This window comes from Myotis brandtii, unplaced genomic scaffold, assembly GCF_000412655.1.
Source record: "Myotis brandtii unplaced genomic scaffold, ASM41265v1 scaffold8, whole genome shotgun sequence".
In the NCBI taxonomy this organism is placed as follows: Eukaryota; Metazoa; Chordata; class Mammalia; order Chiroptera; family Vespertilionidae; genus Myotis; species Myotis brandtii.
In genome coordinates, this window is record NW_005371219.1 from 6,335,502 (window position 1) to 6,362,971 (window position 27,470).

The window sequence follows — 27,470 nt, forward strand, 5'->3', positions numbered from 1 at the left end:
ATCTACCTACTCTAGGACTTCTGTGAGGATCAAATGAGATGAGGAATGGGAAAATGCTTCACAGACATTTGGTTAAAGTGTAAATATTTCCACCTGGCTATAAAGCAAGTCATGTTCCTAGGCTGAAGAAACTCCAAGGAGGCTAGTCATCACTAGGGAGAGGAAGCCAGGTGTTGCTACGTGACGTCATTACCCAGCGTCCACAGCCACTGTTTCCAGGCTGTGCTTGGCTGTGGGCCACATTTTGCACCATGGGGTCTCGGCAGCGGCTGCGATTTGGTAGGCTGTGGCTCCAGGGTTGTGGCAGGGCCTGTGTCCCACTTGGAGAAAGCCGAGTGTTGCTTTGTGGGCACCAGGTCCACGGCACCATTTCTCTGTAAACAGCCAGTGCACGTCACAGCAGCTCCTGTGTTTTGAGTGTCTGCCCCCTGGTGGTCAGTGCATGTCATAGTGACGAGTCAGACAGTAGGACACTTAGCATATTAGCCTTTTATATACATACTAGAGGCCTGTTGCATGAAGAGATTCATGCAATAGGCCTTCCCTTCTCCTGGCTGCGGGCACCGGTTTTCCTCCAGCACGGGGAACCCAGGCCTTCGCTCTGGCTGGAGCCGCCTTCCGTCCTCCGTCTTCGTGGCCCCAGCCAGAGCCGCCTTCTGTCTTCCGTCTTTGCTGCTCCGGCTCGCCTTCAGTCTTCGCGCCACTTGGAGCCTACATATGCAAATTAACCGCCATCTTTGTTGGCAGTTAATTTGCATATCGCTCTAATTAGCCAATGGGAGGCATAGCGAAGGTACGGTCAATTACCGTTTGTCTCTATTATTAGATAGGATTATGTATAATAGGATATCGTAAAAATTAAGTTATAAAATTTTTAATAAAATGCTTTTTACATACCGTTATATTGGCTGGGCCACAAAAATATTTGTTGTGGGCCACATGTGGCCCGCGGGCCACGAGTTTGACATGCTTGGTCTACTCCATTCGAAGGGGTTTATTTGAGTACAAGTAATTTAGTCTAGGAAAACTCCAAGGTAACATTTCTGGTTAATCTCAAACCAGAGCCCCTTCTGTAGCCCAGCACAGAACTTTGTATACATTTCCTACAGAGTTTTGTGCTAAGTAACATTTATCAGGTGCTTCCTATGTGCCAGGCACTGCTTAAGTGCTTTGTATGCATTACTATTTTAATCCTTAAACAACCCTGATTGAAGTACTCTTATTATCATTACAGAGGAGGAAACTGAGGCACAGAATGGTTAAACAACTTGCCCAAGGCCACAAAGATACACAGTGGAGGAAGGGAAGCCAGGCAGTCTGGAGGCCGAGTTTCAACCACTACATACCACCCACCAAGAGCAGCCAATGTCTGTGAACAACTACAGCACAACTCTGGAGACACCTGGAGCACCTCCTCCTAAGACTGCTCTGTTCAAACAAGCCCTGATATCCCAGGGAAGCATCAGCCTGCACAAATCAGTTTCAACCTAACAGGTAGATTTCTATCTCCATCCTAAGGGCTAACCAAACAAAGACTCTCAGATCAGCATTTCTGGCAACAAGTAATTCTGCCAGGGAGTTACTTACCACTGAATAGCAGAAAATGAAGAGATAACATTTAAACTGCCAACATAAGCCATCAACTGCATTTTCAAGCTGGGTTGCAAGCCAAGCCTCTCACTCACATTGGGCCTAGAACAGCTTTTACATAAAAGAGTTTATTAAGACAAGCTGAGTTGATGAATAACTGAGAAAAAAATAGCTTAAAAGATACCAAAACCAGTCAGCTTTTACTCTGTTCTTCCATGCTCTAGAAATCTTGATCTTCTTGCCATACCACAAAAGGAAAAAAAAAAAAAGATTTGTCTTAGCCAAATGATATTTATCTCTGCCATTCTATTTAATCTCAAAATCAAATTCAAATAACAGGTATCTATTGAAAGTGTAACAGTGAAAAACCAGATGGATGATCAGCCAAGGCCTAAAGATGGGGTGCCGTGACCAGCAGCACTCCCTTAGAGACCCCCCGAGGGAGCCCTCAGGTCGCAGGTGCACACTCTCACAACGAATCTTCTTCCAGAACGCGTGGAGGCTCAGCACTGACACCGTGAGCCTCACAGTGCTCTTGTTCGGGGCTCAAAGAAGTCCATTTCCACATCTGCTGCCCTATATCCTAAAAACAAAGGGATCTCATCTACAGGCCATGAAGTTGTGGCTGTGCCACTGCCAAACTCCCAACTGGCACCACGAGGACTCGAGTGTGTGCAGAGGACTTGAGCGCAGAAGCACTCAGGTAAGAGAAAAACTAACTTGGCAAGTCTTTCTGTCACACGGCATGACTGCAGTGATTCTTGCATAATGAAGTTTCACTCCCAAGTAGAGATGAGTATTCCTTTTCTTGCTTTTCTTCCTGTTCCACTTCATGATTCTGATGGCACTCACCAATTAGCATGGTAATCACAGCCATTGCACATGGAGAGAAACATTTGGCAGCATTAGAAAATTCACATTCCTCTATTTTTTAATCCTCACCCGAGGATATGCCTTAATTAATGTTAGAGAGAGAGGAAGGGTGTTGTAGTAAAATATAGAAATGTTTAAAAATGATAAAAAATGTTTAAAAGGTTTTAAAAGGTTTGAGTTAACTGTCCTGAAACTTAAAGTGTGATTTTAAGGACACATTCCCCACTGCCCTGAAGCACGCGTATTCCATTGATAAGGATTTGAACTTAGACTGCTGACCTAGAGTGACTTGCCCTGATAACTATATGTCAGATGACGTATACACCTCCCCCTCCCCAGAGTGAAACCGAGTGCTTACAAGTTTGTTTACTGATATGCCATTGGAACTAATGTTAAACTTGAAATCTTGTTACGCATTTCGTTTACCAGAATCCCCCTACTCCCCCATGGACTGCCGTGGGTACTACAGGCTATTTAAAGGGTCCCCAAACACCATTCAAGTTGATCATTGCTTGATCGTTGGACGCCTGGTCGTCGCTAATTGCTTTGATCCCTGCACTGCACTGGTGGCTCTCATCGCTAGAAGTTATCTTCGCTGATCACCTTCAGCTTGGGCGCAGTCCCCTTCCCTACTTCGCTCAGCTCCACTCCGTGCCAGAAGACAGACGAACAGTGGGGCCACAGATTGATCCATGCTGTGCACAGAGATTTCTGAAGGCAACGCTGCCCTGAAACTGAAACTTCATTCCTGACCTGACCAGCCAGCCGGAGAAGGTGTCGCTGCTGCCACCAGAGGAAGCCACATTTTGGGAGCTCCCTTTAAGCCTGTACCCACAGCACCAGGAATTTTGTGAGTAACAGTGTGCTGTGTGTTAATAAAGCTTTGTGCCCACTGCAATGATAAAAGGAGAATAAATTGCTGTGTGAATTGCAATTGTAACTATTTGTGTGGTATAATTCCTCTGGCAGTAATAATTATACTAAAAAACTAGAGGCCCGGTACATGAAATTCGTGCACTGGGGAGGGGGGTCCCCTCAGCCCAGCCTGCCCCCTCTCACAGTCCGGGAGCCCTCAGGGGATGTCCTACTGATGGCTTTGGCCCGCTTCCCATGGGGAGCAGGCCTAAACCGCAGTCTGGCCTCCCTCTGCGGGAGGCAACTGGGCTGATCAGGGGAAGGCATTGGCCCCATCACCCCGCTGCTGCAGCCACTGCTGGCCGCCGCAGCCGCCAAGGTGTTTTCATCAACATGGACTCCAGTCCCTTCACCATGAAAAAATGACAACTTTCTTTAGGCATTTTCAAGATGTCTCTTTCATAGGATACGGCATTTCTTTCTTTTTATTTTTTTTATCCTCACATGAGGATATTTTCCCATTGATTTTTAGAGAGCGTGGAAGAGAGAGGGAAAGACAGAGAGAAACATCAATGTGAGAGGCACACTTTGATTGGTTGCTTCCTGCATGAGCCCTAATCTGGGCCCCGGTGAGGGAGGAGCCTGCAACCTATGTACATGCCCTTGATCAGAATAGAAACCGGCCCCCATGCGGGTTTATGTCTCCACTCCAGCCTCAGCAGCCCAGCGCCACGGCCATGGGGCTGGGGCTGGGCCCCCTGCGTGTTGTTCTCTCTGGCTCCGGGGCCGGGCACGGGACGCCCTGTCTGTTGTTCTCTCAGACTCTGGGCCCATGCCAGGCCCCTCCTCCTGAGCTGGTTGTGGCCGTTACAGCGTCCTGGCCTAATTTGCATATTGCCTCTTTATATATATAGATAAGGTCAGATGAAACTGCCTGCTACGGTCCTGCCTGCATAAAGTAGTCTTTTTACTGGCAGTGACTTTGAATGTCCGAAATACCTGCATGATTAAAGTTTATCTCAAGGGACACCTCAGATAAATGCCCCTTCTTTCTTGGACAAAGGGGGAGAGAGAGAGAGAGAGAGAGAGAGAGAGAGAGAGAGAGAGAGAGAGAAAGAAACATTGATTTTGTGAGGCGGAGAAACATGGATTGGTTGCCTCCCACACACGCCCAGGAATGACACTCCAACTAACTGAGCCACCTGGCCAGGGCTAATTCTCAGTTTCTTTAAAACATAACTTTAGCCTGGCCAGCGTGGTTCGGTGGTTGAGAATCAACCTATGAACCAGGAAGTCATGGTGGGAATTGAATCATGCCCAGGTTGGGGGCTCAGTCTCCCAGTGGGGGGCTCGCTCTCTCTCCCTCTCCCTTCTTCTCTGAAATCATTTAAAAATTCTTTAAAAAAACAACAATAACACATAACTTTACATATTTCCTAATTTTGTTGTTGTGAAGAGTCAAACCATACAACTCCCCAGAATCCTCCTTCCCTGAGGCAACCAGAGGCCTTCTGTATACATCAGCTCCAGCACTGTTAGAAGAGCCGGGAAGGAACCAAGGGAAAAGAACATCCAACCAGCACCCGGCCAGACACAGGACCGTGGACAGAGGTCATTTAATCCTGGCAGCACCCCTGCCAGACCGGGAATACTAACTCTATTTCAACGGTAGGAAACCTGAGGCTCACAAGGATTAATTCTCTAAAAGGCCATCGAGCAAGGAGGTAGAATGCTGGCTCAAGGCCAGCTCGCTGAAGATTCCTCAAATACTAGTGTAGCAAATTCATTGATTTATCAAGGGTGGAAGACAGATCTAGGAACTGGAAAAACAAGTGAACATCATGATGTCTAAGACAACCAGGCTAGGGGTTCAAAGACCAGCCTCTAGTCTCAGCTCCTTGACATCACAACACTCCCTGCCGAAATACACTCCTGCCATCTTGACTGCCCATCTTTTTATTCCTTCCGACTCTTGCTAAGCAATACTTTTCTGAATTCTCCAAGTTTTCTTCAATGTTAGTGTATTATTTTTATAATCAGAAAAAAGTATTTGTTTACTTTATGCTTATATAATGTTTACCATATGCTAGATATAGTTCTAAGTGTTTATAAATATTAATTCATTTACTCATCATAACAACCCTATAAAAAGGGAGTTATTAATAGCCCCTTTTTACCTAAGGAAACCAAAGCACAGAAAAATTAAGTAACTTGACCAAGATTAAGTAACTTGACCAGCTAGTCAGTAACCCAGCCAGGATTCAAACACAGGAAGCTTAAATCATGCTCTTATCTCTCGTATCTACTATACATTGTTGCCTATTTAAAAAACAGATTATGCCCTAGCCGATTTGGCTCAGTGGGTAGAGCATTGGCCCACGGACTGAAGGGTCTCAGGTTTGATTCTGGTCAAGGGCACGTACCTTGGTTGTGGGCTCAATCCCCAGTGCCAGTCAGAGCATGTGCAGGAGGCAACCAATCGATGTGTCTCTCACATGGATATTTATTTCTCTCTCTCTCTCTCTCTCTCTCTCTCTCTCTCTCTCCCCCCCCCCTCCCTCCCTCTCTCTAAAAAGCTAGTCAGTAACCCAGCCAGGATTCAAACACAGGAAGCTTAAATCATGCTCTTATCTACTATACATTGCTGCCTATTTAAAAAACAGATTATGCCCTAGCCAATTTGGCTCAGTAGGTAGAGCATTGGCCCACGGACTGAAGGGTCTCAGGTTTGATTCTGGTCAAGGGCACGTACCTTGGTTGTGGGCTCAATCCCCAGTGCCAGTCAGAGCATGTGCAGGAGGCAACCAATCGATGTGTCTCTCACATGGATATTTCTTTCTCTCTCTCTCTCTCTCTCTCTCTCTCTCTCTCTCTCCCTTCCCTTTCTCCCACTCTCTAAAAATCAATGGAAAATATCTCCTCGGGTGAGGATTAACAAAAAAGAAAAAGAAAAACACAACAGATTATCCTTATGGGAAGAGCTACTCTAGTATCCTAGTGCATTCCATCAGATCAGGGATGGGCAGGTGGGAGCATGGATGCAGGCTACATGGAACCTAGGTCTGGGGCCCTGGGAAGAAGTGCATTCTCAGAAACAGAGGCACCCAGCAAACAGCAGGAGCAAACATGAGTGGTCTCTCTGCCTGGCAAGGCTGCAGCCTCCGAGGGCAGATGTAATGTGTGCCAGGCCACCGGCAACTCCACACACACAACAGGATGTCCGCAGCTGAGAGTACACAGTGGTTACTCAACTGAAGTGCTCCCCCAAAATGGTAGAGGCCCCTCCAAAAAATATCATCTTAGGGGAAGACGCTTCTTTCCAGGTACTATTTATATGTAAACACAAAGGAAGCCACAAGTGAAATCAAACAGGTTCACTGAAGACTGTCACAAAAACAAGTTTCTGTGGCAGAGAAGAAAGCCTTTACCATGAACCTAACAGGAAGGTCTGCTCCCCTGGAAATAGCACTGTAACGGTGCGGACTCCACTGGGGCGGCATTTCATTTAGAACACATCTCCCCTGACCTATATATATGCTCCAGTACCAACATCTGTCTCACATTTTGTTATGACGAAGTAAGGGGGAAAAGTCTTAGAGCACACACAAAGAAGTGTCTTAAAGCAACCAAATGTTCTGATACAATGATATGTCTCACAATTAAATATTCCAGTTCATACCTCAAATGTAGGTGTCCTTAATTTAAAGTGTAATGGCCTGAACATAACATAAAACCTGATTTTGTAATTCTAGTTTATGTAAACTATGTTCTCAGAGATCTGCTGTGTAAGATGAACTCGATCAGATCATCTATGTGTCAAAGCCCTCCCCCGCCAAAAAAAAAAAAATTACTTGAATTTTACTTATTTTATAAAGGAGAAAAGAGGAAACAAATGTCCCTATCAACTGTCTCAGGCCTTCTCCAAACTGATTTAACAGCATTTCTACTTTGTCCCATTGCCTTTCACTCAACTGACCTCTTGTCGCATCTGCCTGCACAAGAGAAAAGGGTAATTTGGTCAGGGGTGGGAGGGATGTGGGGGTGGCTATCAGTAAAGATCTTGAATGTGCCATCTTCCTTAGGGTGTTTGGAGATAGATCAAGGAGGCCTTTGAATACCATGTGGCTAGTCTATAGTTACATAAATTTGGAACTTAAAAGCCACTTTGAATTAAAACTCAACTTAAATACAGGATATTTAAGCTGAGTTTATCACTAAAATAGTATTTGTCAAGTACTTTGTTCTTCCAGTCTGATAAAACTGCTTTTATCACCACTATTGATAATTCTGACAAACAATTCTGACAAACAACGCACAGCCCATTCACTAAAGCTTTACCCTCTACTGAAGTACCACATCAGGCAGGGACTGTTTTTCCTCTTTTGCAGCACTGAACTCCAGCAGCTTGTTAGTTTCACATCAGTTCCAAATCACTGTATTTTTCCATTTCCCCCTGACTTCCTTGGAAGCCTGACAGACTACATGGAAAGATGAAGAGTTTCCAAGGTCCAAAAATACAGCTGCTCCTTCCAAGGCCAGCTCCAAATCTGACGTGGCTGCCTGGTAGACATCACCCCAATCGATTACGAATGCCTTTTACCCTTTTCATATTGCAATCTTTTCCTTTTCACTGGATAGACTTACTGCTTAACTTTAAAGCTCATTACATATCACATAATGTTAAATGAAAAATTAATGGACATTCTATAAGTGTGTACAAGTTATACACAAATAAACACAAGAACTGGAAGTGAATGTGAAAAAATAAAAACAGTTAATTTGGGGGTAAAGTTTTTCTTGACTTATAAATTTTGATATTAATAATATTATATTGTTTTACAATAGAAAACCACAAAAGAGGTAATAACCACAATCTGTAACTGGTAAGCCACTTTCTTTTTAAAAAAAATATATTTTTATTGCCCTAACCAGTTTGGCTCAGTGGATAGAGCATCAGCCTGCGGACTGAAGGGTCCCAGGTTCGATTCCAGTCAAGGGCATGTACCTTGGTTGCGGGCACATCCCCAGTAGGGGGTGTGCAGGAGGCAGCTGATCGATGTTTCTCTCTCATCGATGTTTCTAACTCTCTATCTCTCTCCCTTCCTCTCTGTAAAAAATCAATAAAATATATTTAAAAAAACAAAAAAGAAACTTGTCCAAGGACACACAGCTATTACGTGACTGATCCAACCTTCAATCAAATCCAAAATTTAAAGAAGTTGCCTCCTGCACGCCCCCACTGGGGACTGAGCCCGCAGCCCAGGCATGTGCCCTGACCGAGACTTGAACCGTGACCTCCTGGTTCATAGGTTGATGCTCAACCACTGAGCCAAGACAGTTGGGCAATAGCCACTTTCTATAAGGGACAACACAATAAATAGCCTCCCTTAATGCATTTCACTTAATGGTGCACAGGTAGAACACTTCAGGACAGAAAGGTTTATGGCATGGTGCTATAGAGCTTCTATATTTCTTCTTAAAACTGGCATTGTCTTGCTCAGCTAGTCTACTTTCTTCAATAAAAGACCACCACTCCATCCCTTTCTTATCAGCCCATAAATAACCAAGTAAAGACATATTCTTCAGTCTAGTGTTAAGCATGGTTTGAGCACTGGCTTCATTGACCTGCTCTGGGACCACAAGCAGATTAATTAAGCTCTCTGTGCCTCGTTTTCCCCATCAGTAAAACAAAAAGGATAGTAGTGTCTACCTCAGAGGGTTTAGGATTAGTAGAATAATGTAGATAAAGGAGCTTATAACTAGCTCTCAGTAAGCATTAAATAAATGTTAGCTATGATAACAATTTCATATAATTATTAGAATGTTAATTGATTAACATTAAATTGATGGGATGATTCAAAGAAACAGACTTCCAAGGGACTGGAACCCTATTTGGAGAAGAAAACACAGGATATTGCTGCCACTTTTGCCCTTAGTGGAAATGAGAAAAGTTGCCAATAAACAGTCTCGAGCTACAAAGCCACAGTGGCATCTGGGGTTGGACAGCCTGGATTCACCAACCTGGGAGAAACATGACCCAGCCCATGCCACCTTAAGGAGCCACATCTCTGTGCACAACAGGATCTTGCCTTTCCCCTTCACTCCCCTACTTCCTAATCCCTGTTTTGTATCCAGTGTTCAGAAATAGACTCTTTTTCTCCCTGCCCCCCAACTCTGCCTCCATCCTCCACGCCCTTTAGACTGTTAAGAGAGATTCATTGGTAGATAACAAGAACCATAATGTCACGTCAGAGATGACTGCTGGGAGCATACATGACACATAGCATCCATTATCAGATTGGGAGCACGCCAGCAGAAACACTGCAGTGCTCTAACTGCTAATCTGCCAGGCACTGGTTTTATGACACCAAAGACTATAAACTACAGGAAGGAAGAAATGTTTTGCCTATACCTTTGTCTCCTTCCTAACACCTTGCCTAGTGCTTGCCCAAAGTTGGACATATCCCTCCCCTGCTCAAAACCCCACACTTGAAAGAAACCCAAGCTCTTTACCCTGGCCTACAAATCTTACACAATCCATCATCCTGCCTCTCAGACTTTGCACTGCCATTTTCCCCCTCCTGGAAGGCTATTCCGCCAGACCTTTTTTTAAAAAAAAAATTTATTTGAGGGAGGGAGAGAGGAAGGGAGGGGGGCGAGAGGGGGAGAGGGAGGGAGGGAGAGAGAGAGAGAGAGAGGCACATCAATTTGTTGTTCCACTTATTTATGCATTCATTGGTTTATGTGCCCTGACTGGGATTGAACCCGCAACCTAAGAGCATTGGACGATGCTCTAACCAACTGGGCTACCCAGCCAAGGCTCCCCGACCTTCTTATGGCTGTGGCCACTTGAGTCTGAGATCAAATGCCACTTTCTCCAACAGAATTTCCCAACCTGAGGATGCCCTTTTCAAATACTGTCCCCTTTGACTTTCTTCAAAGCCCTTACACTCCATGAAATTCTTATTGACTCCTTTACCATTTTTACCACTAAAATGTAAATTATATTAGAGTAAGGACCCTATCTGTCTAGTTCACCATCATGTCCCTGATGCCTAGCCCAGTGACTAGCACATAGAAGGGGCTTTCAAGTTTTGTTGAGTTAAATAAATGTGTAATATAACCTCTGAAGACGATAATGCTACCCAGTATTTATTGATTGCCCACTATATTGATTACCTACTTTCTACTCTTTATCTCATTTAAACTCTCCCACAACCTCACAAGGTCCCCCATTTTACAGATTAGGATACCAAGGCTTAGAGAGATTAACTTGCTGTAAAGCCAGGATTCTGGTCTCATTCATAAAAGATTATATAATAATATAAAAACTCATATTCTTAACTTGTTGAAATAATACCAATGAATTGGAATTGCTCTGGCCAAAAATACTCAATTTATATATAGATTCAAAAGTTAGCTTTCCCCCTCATTATAGGTCCTTCTCATTAATCTGCCTCCCAGTGTTTGAGAGTTCACACTGCGCAACACTGTTCAAAACTGTAGAATATTAGGTGTCAGTGTCTTTATTCTGCTCACTGACACTGCAGAGAAATTATTCTTCATCACTGCTCAGCAAAATCATATATGCTCAATGCTTAATCATCACTTGTACTTTTTCATTTTATTTTTTCCAGTTTCCTTGCATTATTATAGTGTAACTGGTTTTTAAGAGCTTGTTTATGACTAAAGATGTTAACCATTTCTCATGCATTGCAAATGAAATATCATGTTTTTTGTTACTATTTTACTCTGGTGTTTTACTTTTTGATTGTATCAAACTTATGTAATAAATATAATCATATTCTGTTAAAAAACAAACAGCAACAAAAACAAACAAACCTCATATTCTTAACCACAGTGCTATACTATTTCCAAGTCAGATTTCTTCATTTGTAATATGATAATAGTCATGTCATTTCACTAGTCTAAACAGGTTTATTGTTAGGAGCAAATATATAAAAACACTGAAAAGCGTAAAGTGCTATGCAGATGTATTACAATATCCTAAACAGTCACGAATTGCCTAATGTGAATCTAGGTCAAAAAGAAATGTAGTAAGCAACTTCTTTAATTGCACACTTCATCGCTAGCACAGCTGTCCTTAGTAGTATGAATACAGCACTCCTACATATATTTCAATATAAATGAATGCATGTTTTACCAACTATCCTTCAGCAGCCACTATGTAAGTATAAATGAATTACAGGAACAAGCTAACCAAAGGATTCGTGTCAAAGAGGACCTATAAATACCAAGAAAATACTCCTGGTGAAGTCAGCTTCACCTTTATAGCTAAACACCAGCACACTGGGTCCTCATTCATCACAGAAAGAAAAAAAAAAAAGAGAGAGATAATACCCAATCTACACCACTGTTTTGAATAGTCTTCAAAATCTCTTATTCTAGGATTTTAAGATAATTCCCACTATAATAACAACTGGTTCTCAACTATAAATCTAAAAATAAGGCACTATGGATTATAATTGTTATGTATGACAAATATTACATATAAACACATACAATAAAATATGTACATGCAGGCGTCTAAATAAAGCCACTATGGATTCAAGTTGCTAATTGCCATCCCTGTCTTTGCTAAGAATTTATCATGGAAATCAGTATACAACAGTATTCAGTATAGAACAATACAAGGAACATGGAGTTCGAAGTCCAAAGATCAGGTCTGCGTCCTAGGTTCTGTAGGTACCCCCTGTTTTATCTAGTCAATCTGCACCTCAGTTTCCTCATCTGTACAATGAGGAGGAGAATCATACTACCATCCTACATGTTGGTCAAGTTAGGATTAAGGATGCTATTTATGTAAAAATACAACAGGAGTGTAAAGCAGTAAACAGACTTTACATTTCTTATATAGCAATTGAAAGCAATTCTAACAGCAAATATACGGTATAAATATAAACTTTTATTGCTATATGGATTGAAGAAAGTGGTAAGAAATTACTTAACCATAGAACTGTCCAAGAAATTACACTCCTTTATTCAGACCATCCTAGAAAAACTTACCAGAGGCAAAAGGATGTCAAGGGCAAGTTGATGAAACCTGGAGAGAGTGGTTTTTTTGGTAAATTCATCAAGTCACATAGTTATTTTAATGCATCTTAATTTTAACATCTTACTGTGGGGCGCGGCTACAGTGTTTGGACAGGTTCAAGCCTTGGCCTGAGGAGAGGGCACAGTCCTCTCTCTCATTGCCACGTGCAAGTCCCAGCTTGGAGGGCAGGGCCCTCCCAGCACAACTACTATAGCCAACAGCTATAGTTGTAAGCTTGAACATATGGTCCGAACACGTGGCTCCACGTGCCTGAGTGATGTGGGCTTGATAGAGTTCAGGTGCATGTAATTGAGTAGCTTCGAAACCCACGAGAATGTTGTAAACATCTTGATCACACCCTTACTTTGCCTCATGGCATCTGCTATAAAATAAAGACACGGCTTGTGGGCGCTGGCACTGTCTCTCTATCCGGGAGCAGCGTCCCACCGAGACCCAGCTTTCATTTTCTTGTCTGTCTTTTCTCAATCCTTCACCGCCCCCACTCAGGTTCACCCTTGGCCATGCTGGCGCGGAACATCTTACTATAAATGTGTCCTGGTTTTCGAAAACATTACTTTCCAGAAACTTCACGGGAGGTAAGTGATAACCACTCCATGTCCATTCATATTATTTAACAAAACACACTACCATTTCTACAAAGGCTGACCCCAAACTACTCCCATCAGCCCTAGAGATGAACTGACAAATTCTCTGTAATTTAATAACACTGCTTTTAAGGCTGATAATATGAGCGTTAGTGTGGCTAGTTATAAAAGCAGGAAGATCTTTGGATTAAAATAAGTCTGCAGATTTCACAATCTATTTAGATCTAGCTGATGAATTTAGAAACAAAAATAAAGACTAATTCAGGGTTTAAATTAATCTTATTTAATAAAATTTAAGATATTTTAATAAAATGTTTTTCTAATTTTATTTCATCTTCCCAATATAACAGTACTAAGGTTAAAGTATGACTATCTTTTTAAAAAAATTTTTAATTGATTTTTTTAGAGAGAGGGAGATATGAGAGAGATACATCATTTGGGGATCAAACCTGAAACCTGGGCATGTGCTTGGTCAAACCACTGACCTTTGGGTGCATGAGGCAACACTCAACCAACTGAGTCACGCCAGCCCGGGCAAAGTATGACTATCTTTAATGAACTGTGCCATTTAGCCATCAGCACTTATGATTCAAAGTCATACTAATTAACAGTGAAGACAACTTCCAGATGCTGTGCTGTAAACTGAACTTGAACTCTGACAGTTATTAATGGATGAAAATGCAGAGGTAGGAAAAACAAACAGTTGATAAGCAATTTATAAACATTTGTTTTTCCTATAGAAAGTCTATAAAGAATACTTTCTACTTCATGTTTTCAGAGATTTATTTTTACAACATACTAAAGATCACACTAAAATTATTACTACTCAATAACGTAAGCCAGAATAAAGTTTTAGGGATTCGATGAAAGAAAAGCACTCTATTGGAGAAAATAAAAAACTTTTAAAGGTGTGTGTTTTTTTTCAAACTATAAGTACAAAAGTCCATTTCTCAGCCATCAACCAACTCCAAATAATTAGGCTCAGAATAAGCAGATAAAAGGCCCTAATTTAAGAAGAGCTGAAAGCATAGGATCCTCTGTATTACTGTGGCCAATCCCATCACCCAAGGTTTACTCACTTCGTGGCATCTTAAAAGCCAGCCCACTGCTAATCAAGAATCCCTGCATCTCATTTTAGGATGAAATCATCCTGGATTTAGAGCGACTTTCTCTTAGGACCCAGAGTGTGTGCTTGGCTGTCCCTGTGGCCTCTCACAACTGCCTGGGGTGGGCACCGGAGCCCAGGGCCCTCTCCCACCTCCAACTGGTGAACTTCCCTGCTGCTGCTGATGCAGCTCTGACCCTAACTCTGGCACTTCTTGGAGATTTTAAAAGGAAAAAATGTGGGGAGGGGTGGGACTTAGGCCAGTGTCACTCTAATGGTAACATAATTCGAAGTCTACTTTGCACTGACACCACCTTCCAGAGGGCATTTAGGTGAAAAAGGACCCCTTGAGCCGAGTGTCACAGAAGTCAGTATGGAGGAGGACAAAGACTCAGATCCGGCACCCCAGGGAAACCAGCTGTGACAAGGGCCTCCACTCTGACTCTGACTCCTACTTGCCCCTTAGACCTAACATCAGAACATTCAGGAACTTTTCCTGGTGATTTGTCTACTGGAACACAACAGAATCAGACAAAGTAACGGTCACCTTCTGGCTCTGGGGCTCAAACAGTGAACCAAATAACTGAGGGAGCAGCAGCTCTGCAGCCAAGAGGATTTCATCCTCACTAAATTAGACACTGAGGAAGAAAGCTAATATCAGACACAGGTCCTTCTCCAGAGGGAGCCACAGTCTCAGAGCTATGCTAACACCTACCTGAGCATGGACATGAATTACACAAGTAAATCAATAATTGATCCAGTAAGCAACAAGAGGCTCACAGGGAAGATTCTTTTACGCTGCTTTAATCTGAAGAGACTTCCTTGCAAGCATTAAAACATCCTGGGCTTTACATTGTGATTATCAGTTGCTCATGAGAGAACTATATTGGACAGGGGAAGAAATAAAAAGAAAAAAACAAAGTGACAGTGGAACCAGGCAGAGATCAGCCTGATAGGATGATGACAGGTGAGAGGAATGGGCTAGAGTCTGAAGGAAGCATCTGATAATTAAAACATACATGGGGTGCCCAGCCCGTGTGGCTTAGTGGTTGAGCGTCAACCTATGAACCAGGAGGTCAAGGTTTGATTCCTAGTCAGGGCACATGCCTGGGTTGTGGGCTTCGTTCCCAGTGGGTGGCATGCAGGAGGCGGCTAATCGATGATTCTCTCTCATCATTGATGTTTCTATCTCTCTCTCCCTCTCCTTTCCTCTCTGAAATCAATAAAAACATTAAATAAAAAAACATACATGGAGAGTATAAAATCCAGATCACAGCAGGCTCCCAGAGCACAGTGATCTTTTCAGAGGGAAAGTTAATATGCAACATGTGAGTGAAAGCCAAGTGCAAAAATATTATGCCATGAACAGGTGAGGCAATGTTTATTTTCCAGATGGGATGATTCTCAGTAATGATGAATGATAGTAAATAAAATAATAACAGCAGTGCCTAGCGATTATGCCCAGCACTCCTCTCCCAAGGCATGGGTGACAGCAACTCTAACCATGCAGAACAGCTTAAAACAGAACCCACCAGTCCTCTCTGGGGAAGCAGGAAGCAGGAAGCAGGAAGCAGGCGCTGTACTGAGTGTGATAAGAACTTGATAAGAACCAGGTAACAAGAGCCCTTACTTAAAGCAGGTGCTACTAGTAAGTCTGCATGGAAGAGCTGCAGCTGAAGGATCTCAGTTGTGCCCTGGAAACTTTAAAGAGCTCGGTGAGATAAAAGACCAGGGTTCCTCCCCAGCCAGCCCACTGCGGAGAAAGGAGTTCTCCCTGGTGGGCAGTCCAACAAGCATTCAAGTTTCTCTTGCCTGGAAAATCAGTGACCAGAGTCCAGCCAGAATCTGCACTCCTTTCTGAGAGTCAGCATATCAGCTTCCAACTTTAAAACCGAAAGCATTGCCTTCGTTGTCCACGCAGCTGAGGTGTGTTTCTAGGGAATGCTGAGATGTGCACTAGACCAGCAGTCGCCAGCCTTTTGGACCTCACGGACCACCAGTGGTCCACGAACTAGACTGTAGCCATGGGGCAGAGTCAGGCCCAGGTTCAGGACACCCTATAGTAAGATAAGAGGCTGTCAATGAGGTGAATGAGTGAATGAATGAATCATAGTTATCAAAGCTGGGGGACTCCCAAGCAATAATAAGGGCAAGTCACAGTCAAAAAGTCAGACACACCCTAGCCGCTTTGGCTCAGTGGATAGAGCGTGGGCCTGCACTAAAGGGTCCTGGGTTCAATTCTGGTCAAGGGCACGTGCCTGGGTTTCGGGCTCAATCCCCAGTAGGGGGTGTGCAGGAGGCAGCTGATCAATGATTCTCTCTCGTCATTGATGTTTCTATCTCTCTCTCCCTCTTCCTTCCTCTCTGAAATCAATAAAAAAATATATATATATTTTTTAAAGTCAGACACCAGGAAGCTAACAAACACAGGGACAGGTATGAAACTCAGTTTGGAAAAGGAATTATTCATGTCATTACATGTTTACATAAAAACCACATGTGTGGTACAATATAGATGTGTTCTTGCAGAATGTACCATATATAGTTATATTCAGTGGGATTATTTTTCTGACCAAAAAGCTTCACAGGCCCACTTCATCACACGTCAGATTTCTGCAAGTCTGTCTGATCCAACTATAAAGAGAGCTTATCTTTCTATTTGAAATAAATCAACACAGAGGCCACTGACTCTGTGCAATCACAGTAAAAAAAAAAAAAAAGAAAGTTTAATTATTAGCATGAACTTTACCATTTCCTTTGCAATGCCAGTTTTATTTTATTTTCCATTTTTGTAGGCTGGGAGGTAAATGAATAGAGCAATGGTTTCTAGCCAATTGTCTCCCAAGCCCATGTTTCAAAGTCCCAACGTTTAATTAACAGAACAGGGAAGCTGTCCTGAACTGAACTCATTGACATGCAATGCCAGTTTTAAGTGGAAATATAAATTTAACTCATATGTAAAATCACCTAAATTATGCTAATTTATATTGCATAGCTCATCCGCAGAGGTACCTCAAAGCCAGCCAGAAGAGACAAATTCAAGCCAGACTCAAGAAGGTTGGAATGAGGAACAGAGGGTGTCCCCTGCCTGCATCCAACTCAACAGAGAGCTCCTTTGGACACAAGGATACTCATGGGAAAAGTGCAGATGCTCACAGGGGAAGGGGGGGGGGCATTCTGCAGCAAGTAAACGCTCAGGCCTGACAGCTGCTGAGTTTTGCCTTGAAACCACCAACTAGACCAAGGCCGTGGGGGAGGTAGAGCCAAGGATCTCCCCTGCCAGTTGGCCAGTCATAGCAACCCACGGTACATGAGGGATGCCCAAGGGTCTTTAAAATTCCACACCTGGACATACTAGGTACTCAGACTGGGGGTGAGTTAGAGGCTGACTTACCAAAAATGCCAGCATGCTACCAGAATGGAGGTGGCCACCACCACTACTGCCCACAACACTGCGAGACACAAGTACCTGACTCCAACCCCCCTGAGCTACCTACATCCCCATAGGAGGTAAAAGGTGACAGCAACATGGGCTTCCTCCTCCCCAACATCACCCAGCTACCACCTCAGGTGAAGGGCAGCAGTGGACCCGGGGCAGGGCCCGGGAGGTAGGGAGGCAGAAGGGCACATGAGCCAAGGCCCCAAACCCTGAGCACAGGCTCCATTATCCCATCGGGCTTCATTTACAAAACAAGATCAAATATAAAATTCTTTAGAATTTTAAGATTCTGACAGGAAAGAATTAAACCAAGGATGAGACCCTTCTGAGCACAGAACCCTGCATGAGTGCATAGGAAGCTGGCCCTACCTGGTTCTCAGCTATAATATGAAAATCAAAGAAAAGGCGGTTAGTCTGTAGCTTCCCACAGAGTTGCTCTAAATGCGAATAGAAAAATAACGTAGTTTCTCTAAAAACTATGTTCCTCCAAATACAGTGAAATCTTGATAATGCTGGTGCCATAGAACTAAACTCATGCAGGCCTCCAGGGGAACCAGGTGCAGCTCCAACGGGGGGTGGGAAGCATGTGGGTCATTATTTTTACAGGTGACATTATTTGACACGTGGCTCATTTAAACTGGAGTTTTAAGATCACGTGACAATACACATTCCAAATATACTTTGAATGAACAAATAACAGAAATATTTGACAAAACACTCTGTATTTTTCCATCAGAGAAATAAAATTCCTATTTGCCTCATTTCCACATGCACACATTTAAAAAATAATTCCCCAAGAAATAAGCTTTCTTTCAGAGCAGTTCACTGTATACCAGAAGTCCTGAAGAATAAAAATAACCCTGACACCCTCAATCACATTTGATAGTGATTAAACACTATCAAATCAATTATTGTTTTAAAAATCTCACATTGACCACTCAACAGTGATTGAGACAATCCTAGTATCTTGTTCAAATACTAATAATCAGCATTATGACATGCTGTTCATTGCCTTTTTAAAAAGCCTGTCAAATAAGGGGGTGGAAGCCCGGCCCATGTGGCTCAGTGGTTGAGCATGGGCACATGCCTGGGCTCGATTCCCAGTCGGGGGCGTGCAGGAGCAGCCGATTGATGTTTCTCTCTCATCGATGTTTCTCTCTCTCAATCCCTCTCCTTTCCTCTCTATAAAATTAATAAAAAAATATTTTTAAAAAATAAGGGGACAGGAGTGGGGAGGAGGAGGTCAATGGGGGGAAAATTATAATAATTTCAATAATAAGGACAATTTTTACAAAAAGAAAACTAGTCCAACAAGTTGTGTGTGTGTGTGTGTGTATTTTTTAGTGGTACTCAGTGCTGGTAAGGCAAATCGTGTCAACCACTGTTGATGGGAATGAAAATTATTACAGTCCCTTTTGAAAAACAACTTGGGAGTAGATTTTATGAGGCCTAAAATGTTCATTCCTTTGTTTCACTGACCTTAAAGAAATAATTTGGAAAGTGGCAAATATTTACATACAAAGATTGTCACAACAGCATTATTAATATTAGCAAATAAGTAGCAAACATTAGGAAAATGTTTAAATGGGGTTTTGTACATCTGCATAATAGACTGTCATAGAGTCATTATCAATTATGATTATAAATTATGAAGAATCTTTAATGAAGTGATAAAATGCTTATGACAGACTGTAAAGTTAAAAAGACTTAGTGCATAAAACTATATATTCTGTATGGTATCTGTAGTTACCTATGCTTAAGTATTGATTGAGAGATTCATTGGGAAAACACTGAAAGATAAAAAGACTAAAAAACTAAAACTAAAAAACAAAAATTAAAAAGGTGGTCAAATAACTTACAGCACCTACTGGCTCAGCATAGATTAAAGTCATTGGAACCAGTGCTTAAAGTGGTCCATGGAGGGGGGCCAGTCTGTGACCTACTTACGGCCAGTTCATAACAACATAACTAAAGAAACTAAGAGTGTTTCAAAAGGTGTATAGCAATTTGAAAGGGTGATGTTATGTCTGATAAATCTAATAATGTATAATACAAATAAATCCGAAGTCATTGTATCTGCCTCCTTTTTTCTTTTCAGTCATTCTGGACTGGAGATATGCATATAACAACAGATTCTGATTGGCCTTCTACTTTACTTCCATTTAAGGTATAAAATTTATACTGTGTAGATACTCTTAACTATAGAAAAGCATATTTTGAAAATGTAAAGCTGCCAAAGTTACCTAGCCCTAAATTAGTCTACAAAATAAGTTAAATCTCTAAAACAGTGACATGTGGGCAAATTGCCATCTATCAACTCTAATCTCTGATTTAGGGGCCCATTTTTGTGTGTTTATATATTTTTTAAAAACAACGCTGACAAGCACTTTTCACACTTAGTATATGCCCATCAGTAGACCCAGAGGAAATATCTTGATTATTTTTCCAAGAAACTGAGGAAAGTATTACACACAGAAAAACGAGAAGTGGGGAAAAATGCTTCATGAAACCCAAACTAGGGATGTTGGAAGAACAGCGTCAGCATGTTTCTCTGAATACCAGTGCAAATCTGCAATGTGAAGATATGTGCAAATCAGCTTTTATGAAAATAGATACAGGCATTACAGTTATGAGCACATTTTTATATTTCCAAAGATCTCAAGTTAATTTCTATGATGAATATCCCCATTGACATTACTTAATGGTTTAAAGCAACTTGATATTTAAAAAACCACACCTAATCAAACTTTAAATGAAATTCCTTTATCATAAAAATTATGAGCGTGGATATATAAAATATTAAAAGAAAGACATCCAAAGTAATAAAAAATAAAGACCAGAAATCCTACCAATACCATGGTTTCCAAACCAATAAGATTATAGTGTTCTCCTGTGGTGTTGTTCAGTTTCCAAAATTCCAAGTCCTAGGTAAGGCCTGGATGTGATCAAGTTTCAGACTACATATAATTTTTTCACCATAACTGTTCTGTTGGGGTTTTTTTCCTTTCTTTGAGAGCCAAAGATAACAGCCCTGACACAGTGGGGATAGTAGCAATTATTTAAGTTCCAAATAAATGCATTATTTTATTTGCTTTACTCACCTCTTTATACCCAGAGATGAAAACCTGTTTCTTCCTTTCTTATGTTGCTCTACTGATACCCTAAGCACATTTGTGGATTTGATTGTGAAATCTAAATATAACAAAAATATTCATAATTCATTCTGCCAGTACATCATGATTTCAAAATGCCCCAAATTCAAACAAACAATAATAATAAACACCATAAACAAGGACAAAAAGCAAATGTTAAATTGGGAACTCATATTACTGACAAATGGCAGTTTCACAATAAAGTAGTAATTCCTACAAATCAGTTCTTAAAAAGCTAACATTCCAGTACAAAAATAGACAAAGGATAAACCAGACAGTTCACAAAAAGAAAGTGCAAATAAGTAACTCTTTTTACAAGAGAACATCTTCAACCTTACTTATAATAAGAGAGAAATACAACTCATAGTGAAATCATTCTTTCTCTAACAGATTGTCGGAAAGTGTTAACACACTGTATTGGGAAAGTTGAGGGTAAATCGAGCATTCTCATGTACTACTCTTGGGAATGTAAAGTGGCACCAACTCTACGGAGAAAATCTGGTCATTTTTATTAAAATTAGAAATACAGACCCAAAAGGACATTATTAGGTCAAATGACAAATTTGGAATATGGATAGTATATTGTAGAGAAATACATTGTACCCATGTTAAATTTATTAAAATTCATAACTTACAATGGTTATAAAAAAAGAATGCCCTTATTTTCAGGAAATACACATGCATTTAGGAGAAAAGGGCCATAATATATTCAACTCATTTATAGGATTTACAGTTATTCTTTATACGATTTTTACATTTTTTGTTTTTGTGTTTTTGTTAATTCTTACCCAGGGATATTTTTCCATTGGTTTTTTTTTTTAAATATATTTTATTGATTTTTTACAGAGAGGAAGTGAGAGAGATAGAGAGTTAGAAACATCGATGAGAGAGAAACATCAATCAGCTGCCTCCTACACACCTCCCACTGGGGATGTGCCCACAACCAAGGCACATGCCCCCGACCGGAATCAAACCTGGGACCTTTCAGTCCGCAGGCCGACGCTCTATCCACTGAGCCAAACCGGTTAGGGCTCCATTGGTTTTTAAAGAGTGGAAGGGAGGGGGAGAGATAGAGAGAGAAACATCGATGTGAGAGAGACACATTTATTGCTTGCCTCCAAGGCTCGTGCCCTTGACCAAAATTGAACCAGGAACCCTTCAATACTCAGGCTGACACTTATCTACTGAGCCAAACCAGCTAGGGCTATTCTTACTCTTGCCACTTTCTTTTTTGTTTTTGTTGTTTGTTTGTTTGTTTGTTTGTTTTTTCAATCTTTTATTGTTGAAAGTATGCCATATGTCTCCATTTTTTTCTGATTCACCCCTTATAGTCTGCCCCCCAGGCCCCTGCCCCAGGCCTTCACTACCCTATTGTCTGTGTCCATGGGTTATGCACATATGCATACAAGTTCTTTGGTTGATCTCTCCCCCCACACACACACCCACTTTCCCTCTGAGATTCCACAGTCTGTTCCATGCTTCTATGTCTCTAGATCTATTTTGTTCATCAGTTTATTTTATTCATTAGATTCCACATATGAGTGAGATCATGTGATACTTGTCTTTCTCTGGCTGGTTTATTTCACTTAGCATAATACTCTCTAGGTCCCTCCATGCTGTCTCAAAGGGTAAGAGAGTCTTCTTTTTTACTGCAGCATAGTATTCCATGACGTAAATGTACCAGTTTTTTTATCTACTAACTAGAGGCCTGGTGCACGAAATTCATGCACAGGTAGGGTTCCTAGGCCTGGCCAGCATCAGGGCCAATCGGGGCCTTCCTTCTGCCTTCCGGCGGGGTCTCCCTTCCCTGACTGCCGGCCCAGGCCTTCCTTCCTTCCGTGCCGCCCCTGGTGGTCAGTGCACGTCATAGTGAGCAACCGAACTCCCGGTCTCCTGGCCAAACTCCCAAGGGAACAATTTGCATATTAGGCTTTTATATATATATACACACTAGAGGCCCGGTGCACAAAATTCGTGCATGGGGGGGTGCTCCTCAGCTTGGCCTGCACCCTCTCCAACCCAGGACCCCTCGGGGGATGTCCGACTGCAGGTTTAGGCCCAATCCCACCGGCAGTCAGACATCCCTCTCACAATCCGGGACCACTGGCTCCTAACCACTCACCTGCCTGCCTGCCTGATTGCCCCCTAACTGCCCTCCCCTGCCGGCCTGATTGCCCCTAACCACCTCTGCCTTGGCCCCCGCCACCGTGACTTTGTCCAGAAGGATGTCTGGAAGATATCTGGTCTAATTAGCATATTACCCTTTTATTAGTATAGATATAGATGAGCACTTGGGCTGTTTCCAGATCTTAGTTATTGCAAATTGTGCTACTATGACCAGAAGGGTGAATACATTCTTTCTGATTGGTGTTTCCGGTCTCTTAGGATATATTTCTATAAGTGGGATCACTGGGTCAAATGGCAGTCCCATATTTAATTTTTTGAGGAAACTCCATACTGTTTTCCATAATGGCTACATCAGTCTGCATTCCCACCAGCAGTATACTAGGGTTCCCTTTTTCCACATCCTCGCCAGCACTTGTTATTTGTTGATTTGTTGGTGGTAGCCATTCTGACAGGTGTGAGGTCAGACCTCATTGTTGTTTTAGTTTGCAACCCTGATAATCAGTGACTTTGAGCATTTTTTTCATATGTCACTTGGCCATCTGCATGTCCACTTTGGAGAAGTGTCTATTTAGGTCCTTTGCCCATTTTTTAATTGGCTTGTCTTCGTTGTGTTAAGTTTTATGCGTTCCTTATATATTTTGAATATTAACCCTTTATCAGATGTATCATTGCCAAATATGTTCTCTTATACAGTGGGCTTCCTTTTCATTTTGTTGACAGTTTCTTTTGCTGTGTGGAAGCTTTGTATTTTGATATTGTCCTTATTTTCTCCTTAGTTTCCTTTGCTTTAGGAGATGTATTCGCAAACATATTGCTACAAGAGATGTCTGAGATTTTTCTGCCTAAGGTTTCTTCTAGGATTTTTATGGTTTCAAGACTTATTTTAAATCTTTTATCCATTTGGAGTTTATTCTTGTGTATGATGTAAGTTGGTGGTTTCGTTTCATTTTTTTGCATATATCTGTCCAATTTTCTTAACACCATTTATTAAAGAGACTGTCTTGACTCTATTGCTTGCTCTTGCCTCCTTTGTCAAATACTAATTGAGTGTAATGGCTTGGTTTGATTTCTGGGGTCTCTGTTCTGTTCCATTGATCTATATCTCTGTTCTTGTACCAGTACCAGGCTGTTTTGATTACAGTGGCTTTGTAGTATAACTTGATATCTGGTATTATAATCCCTCAAACGTTGTTCTTCTTTCTCAAGAAGATTGCTGTTATTCAGGGTCATTTTTGGTTCCATATAAGTTTTTGGAGTATTTGTTTTAGATCTGTGAAATATGCCATTGGTAATTTAATAGGGACTGCATTGAACCTACTGATTACTTTGGGTAGTATGGGCATTTTAATGATGTTAGTTCTACCAATCCATGAACGAAATGTTCTTCCACTTGTTTATATCTTCCTCTATCTCTTTTTTCAACGTCCTGTAGTTTTCTGAGTGCAACTTTATTTCTAATAAAAAGTTTCTCAAAGTATGAAGAAAACATATATCCTCTGACTCAGAATTTTCACTTTTAGGGAATGTACCTAACAAATTTACCAACATATGTTAATAATTTATATGCATAAAAATTCTTTATAACATTGCTTGTAACAGCAAAAGATGTTTGCCAAGGACAGATAACCTTCTCCATCCCCTTAATCTTGGCTTCGCTGAGACACACTTGGCTCCAGGGTCACAGAAAGTCCCACTCCTGACTTTTCCAGCGTGCCGCCCTCCAGGGACCGTTTGGGTTATTCTCATGTTTGGCTTTGTCTTCCTGGGGCTCTGTTTCCTCAGTCAGATCTAAACCCGATTCTCTGGTTGTGTTGGTTAGGAGAGGAAAGTGAAATTAGGTGCTGATACCTATGCTCCACTTCACAGCTTCCTCCTTAGTGTCTCCTTGTCAGCAAACATCACCTGAGGTCATTCATCGATGGGTGCCAGACGTGACTGAGTGAATGAATAAAGAGAGGTTTGAAGCTACCACAACTTTCATAAAATTTATTGGCCAGGCTGTACTTTGTCTTTACCATTTGCATTAGTTTTATTTTCCATCATAATTACATTTCTAAAATTAGAGTAGACTGTTAACAAGAAGCCCTATTAGGCCAATGGTCTGAATAAACAAAGTTTGTATGTAAATGTTTTACCTTCAGGTAGCAATATGCATTTATTTTATTATTTACATAACTTCAGTTACTTTACATACTTTTGTGTTTATCATTTCTTTGGTGAATTATCTGTTCATGTCCTTTACTTATTTTTGTTTTGGGATGACAGTCTTTATGAAAACTATAACTTAGGATGATGATGACATCAAATCCAACATCTGTCCTTTCTGAAAAAGTAGCCCCTCAAATGTCAATAATTTGGCTCAGCTCCCCCTTCCCTTCCTTCTCTCCTTGCAGTACAATAGGAAGGGCATTAGATTTGGAGTCCTAAGACATAGGGTCATTGCTGAGTCTCTGGGACTTACTTACCCATAAAGTGAAGGGGCTGGATTAATTGGTCAGGAAGGCTCTAAAAGTCTAAAATTTTTCCCATCTATTCATTTTTTTCTACTCTCTCAATCATGACCAGCCCCATTCTACCTATGATGGCAAGATGATTGCATTGTGAATTAATTATGGGATGTTTTATTTGGTAGCCATAAATCAGTGGTCACGTTAAAATAAAAAAGAAGCCCTGGCCAGTAGGGTTCAGTTGGTTGGGCATTGTCCTGTGCATGGAAAGGTTGACAATTCGATTTCTGGTCAGGGCACATGCCCAGGTTGTGGGCTCGATCCCCAGTAGGGAGCATCCAGGAGGCAGCAGATCGATGCTTCACTATTACATCAATGTTTCTCTCTTTCTCCCTTTCACTTCTCCCTCTCTTAAAAAAAAAGAAGAAGAAGAAGAAGAAGAAGTGTAGAGAAAACAAATGATCCTTCATGTCATGTAGAATCTTAGCTAAGATTCTACAATCTCAGGGTCAGACTTTGGCTCTTTTGAGGATGTTAGTGACATTATTGCAAATAAATAGCTTCAAAGCAAATAACCAAATATTGACTAACCAACATAAGCCAGTCACAATGGCTTTGATCCTCCCACTTTTTTTACCAATCCTCTTCAATATTCTGATTTCCACACAATTGCACTAGGCCAACATTCTTCCAAAAGATAAAATTAAATAATCAACATGTGCATTGCTAAAGCAATCTGGCTTAAAATGTTTTAGTTTTATCTTCAAAGGCCCACTTACTTTTTGTTGTTGTTGTTGTTAATCCTTACCTGAGGATATTTTTCCTTTGATTTTTAGGTAGAGTATAGGGAGGAGGAGAGACAGAAAGAGAGAAACATCGATGTGAGAGACATATCAATTGGTTGCCTCCTACACAGACACGACCAGGGCTGAGGATCGAGCTTGGAACCAAGGTATGTGCCCTTGACCGGAATCGAACCCAGGACCCTTCAGAAGGGCCAATGCTCTATCCACTGAGCCAAATTGGCCAGGGCAGGCCCACTTACTTTCAGTTTCCTAGCATCCCCCATCCTCCATCTGCCATTTTCTTAGAGACACTCAAATTTTTCTTTAAAAGATCTGCCCACCCCCAAAAAATTAAGTATAAATTTATTTTACAAATGGTGAGGTAAGAATTCACTCAAAATTCTATTACCATCCTAATGCAACTCTTTTGTTTTTCTCTATTCTCTTCATCCTTATTCACATTCATGCACATTTTTAGTCATAGTCATGTGGTATTTCCTGCTCTTTTCATCATCAAACATTTTCCATGCAGCTACATGTTACTCGTTATCATTTGTAGTTGAAACAATTCATAAAGTAGACATTCACTATTTATGAGACCATTATTTATTTGATCATATTGGAGATGGGGGACATTTAAGTTGCCTCCAAAGTTTTACTTTCTTACACAAAGGTATAGTGAGGATCATCATGCATATATAGCTTCTTCTTCTTATGAGTCATCAGGCAACCTCCTAAGGAGTGAGATTCTAGGTGAAGAGGTGTGACTGTACTTCACAGTAAGTACTATAAAACACCTAAGTGTGATACTAAAATGATATTATAGGATATGAAAAGCATTCCTTTTTCATGGATGTAGAAGGTAAAAGGTCTCTAAAGTAGTGTGACAAATCAAATAGCCCTTTCAGCCCCTTGATTCCTTACTGCTTAGGGCACAATAAGCAAACATTCTACTACGGTCTTTTCATCTGGTGATAGGAGGATAAAACTAAAACACTCTTTTTAGGTTTCAGTAAAAAAAAAGTTTGTAAGTTTCATGACCCTACTTTAAAAGTGTCTCTCAGATTTCTAGGCATGACGGTACTTATTTTTGTTCAAATATACAATAATTCTTTTTCTCAAGACCTGACTCCTCTCTAGACATCTTATGACTCATAGTCATAAATGAATGAATAAATTAATGACATTAATAATGAATAAAGGCCCTGGCCGGTGTGGCTGTCGGTTGGCACATCGACCCTTATACCAAGAAGGTGGCAGGTTCGATTCCCGGTCAGGCACATACCCAGGTTGTGAGTTCGATTCCCAGTAGGGCACATATAAGAGACAACAGATCAATGTTTCTTTCTCACATCGATGTTTCTCTTTCTCTACCCCCCTCCCTGTTCCTGTCTATAAATATCAATTAAAAATGTTTTAATAAATAAGTTTTTAAAA

The 27,470-nt window shown here is 41.3% G+C and overlaps 1 protein-coding gene and 1 long non-coding RNA gene across 2 annotated transcripts in view; both read right to left on the reverse strand.

Annotated features, from left to right (window-relative positions):
• The window catches only part of SLC16A10 (solute carrier family 16 (aromatic amino acid transporter), member 10), a gene marked incomplete at its 5' end in the record, with an annotated part of 75,118 nt that overhangs the window by 36,492 nt on the left and 11,156 nt on the right, over positions 1 to 27,470 (reverse strand). The window lies entirely within an intron of this gene.
• Positions 9,635 to 24,931, reverse strand: LOC106724341. The gene is made up of 3 exons (XR_001360097.1): positions 24,650 to 24,931; positions 19,996 to 20,091; positions 9,635 to 9,647 (listed from the first exon to the last, which is right to left on the reverse strand). It is a non-coding gene; the product is annotated as an uncharacterized LOC106724341 (long non-coding RNA).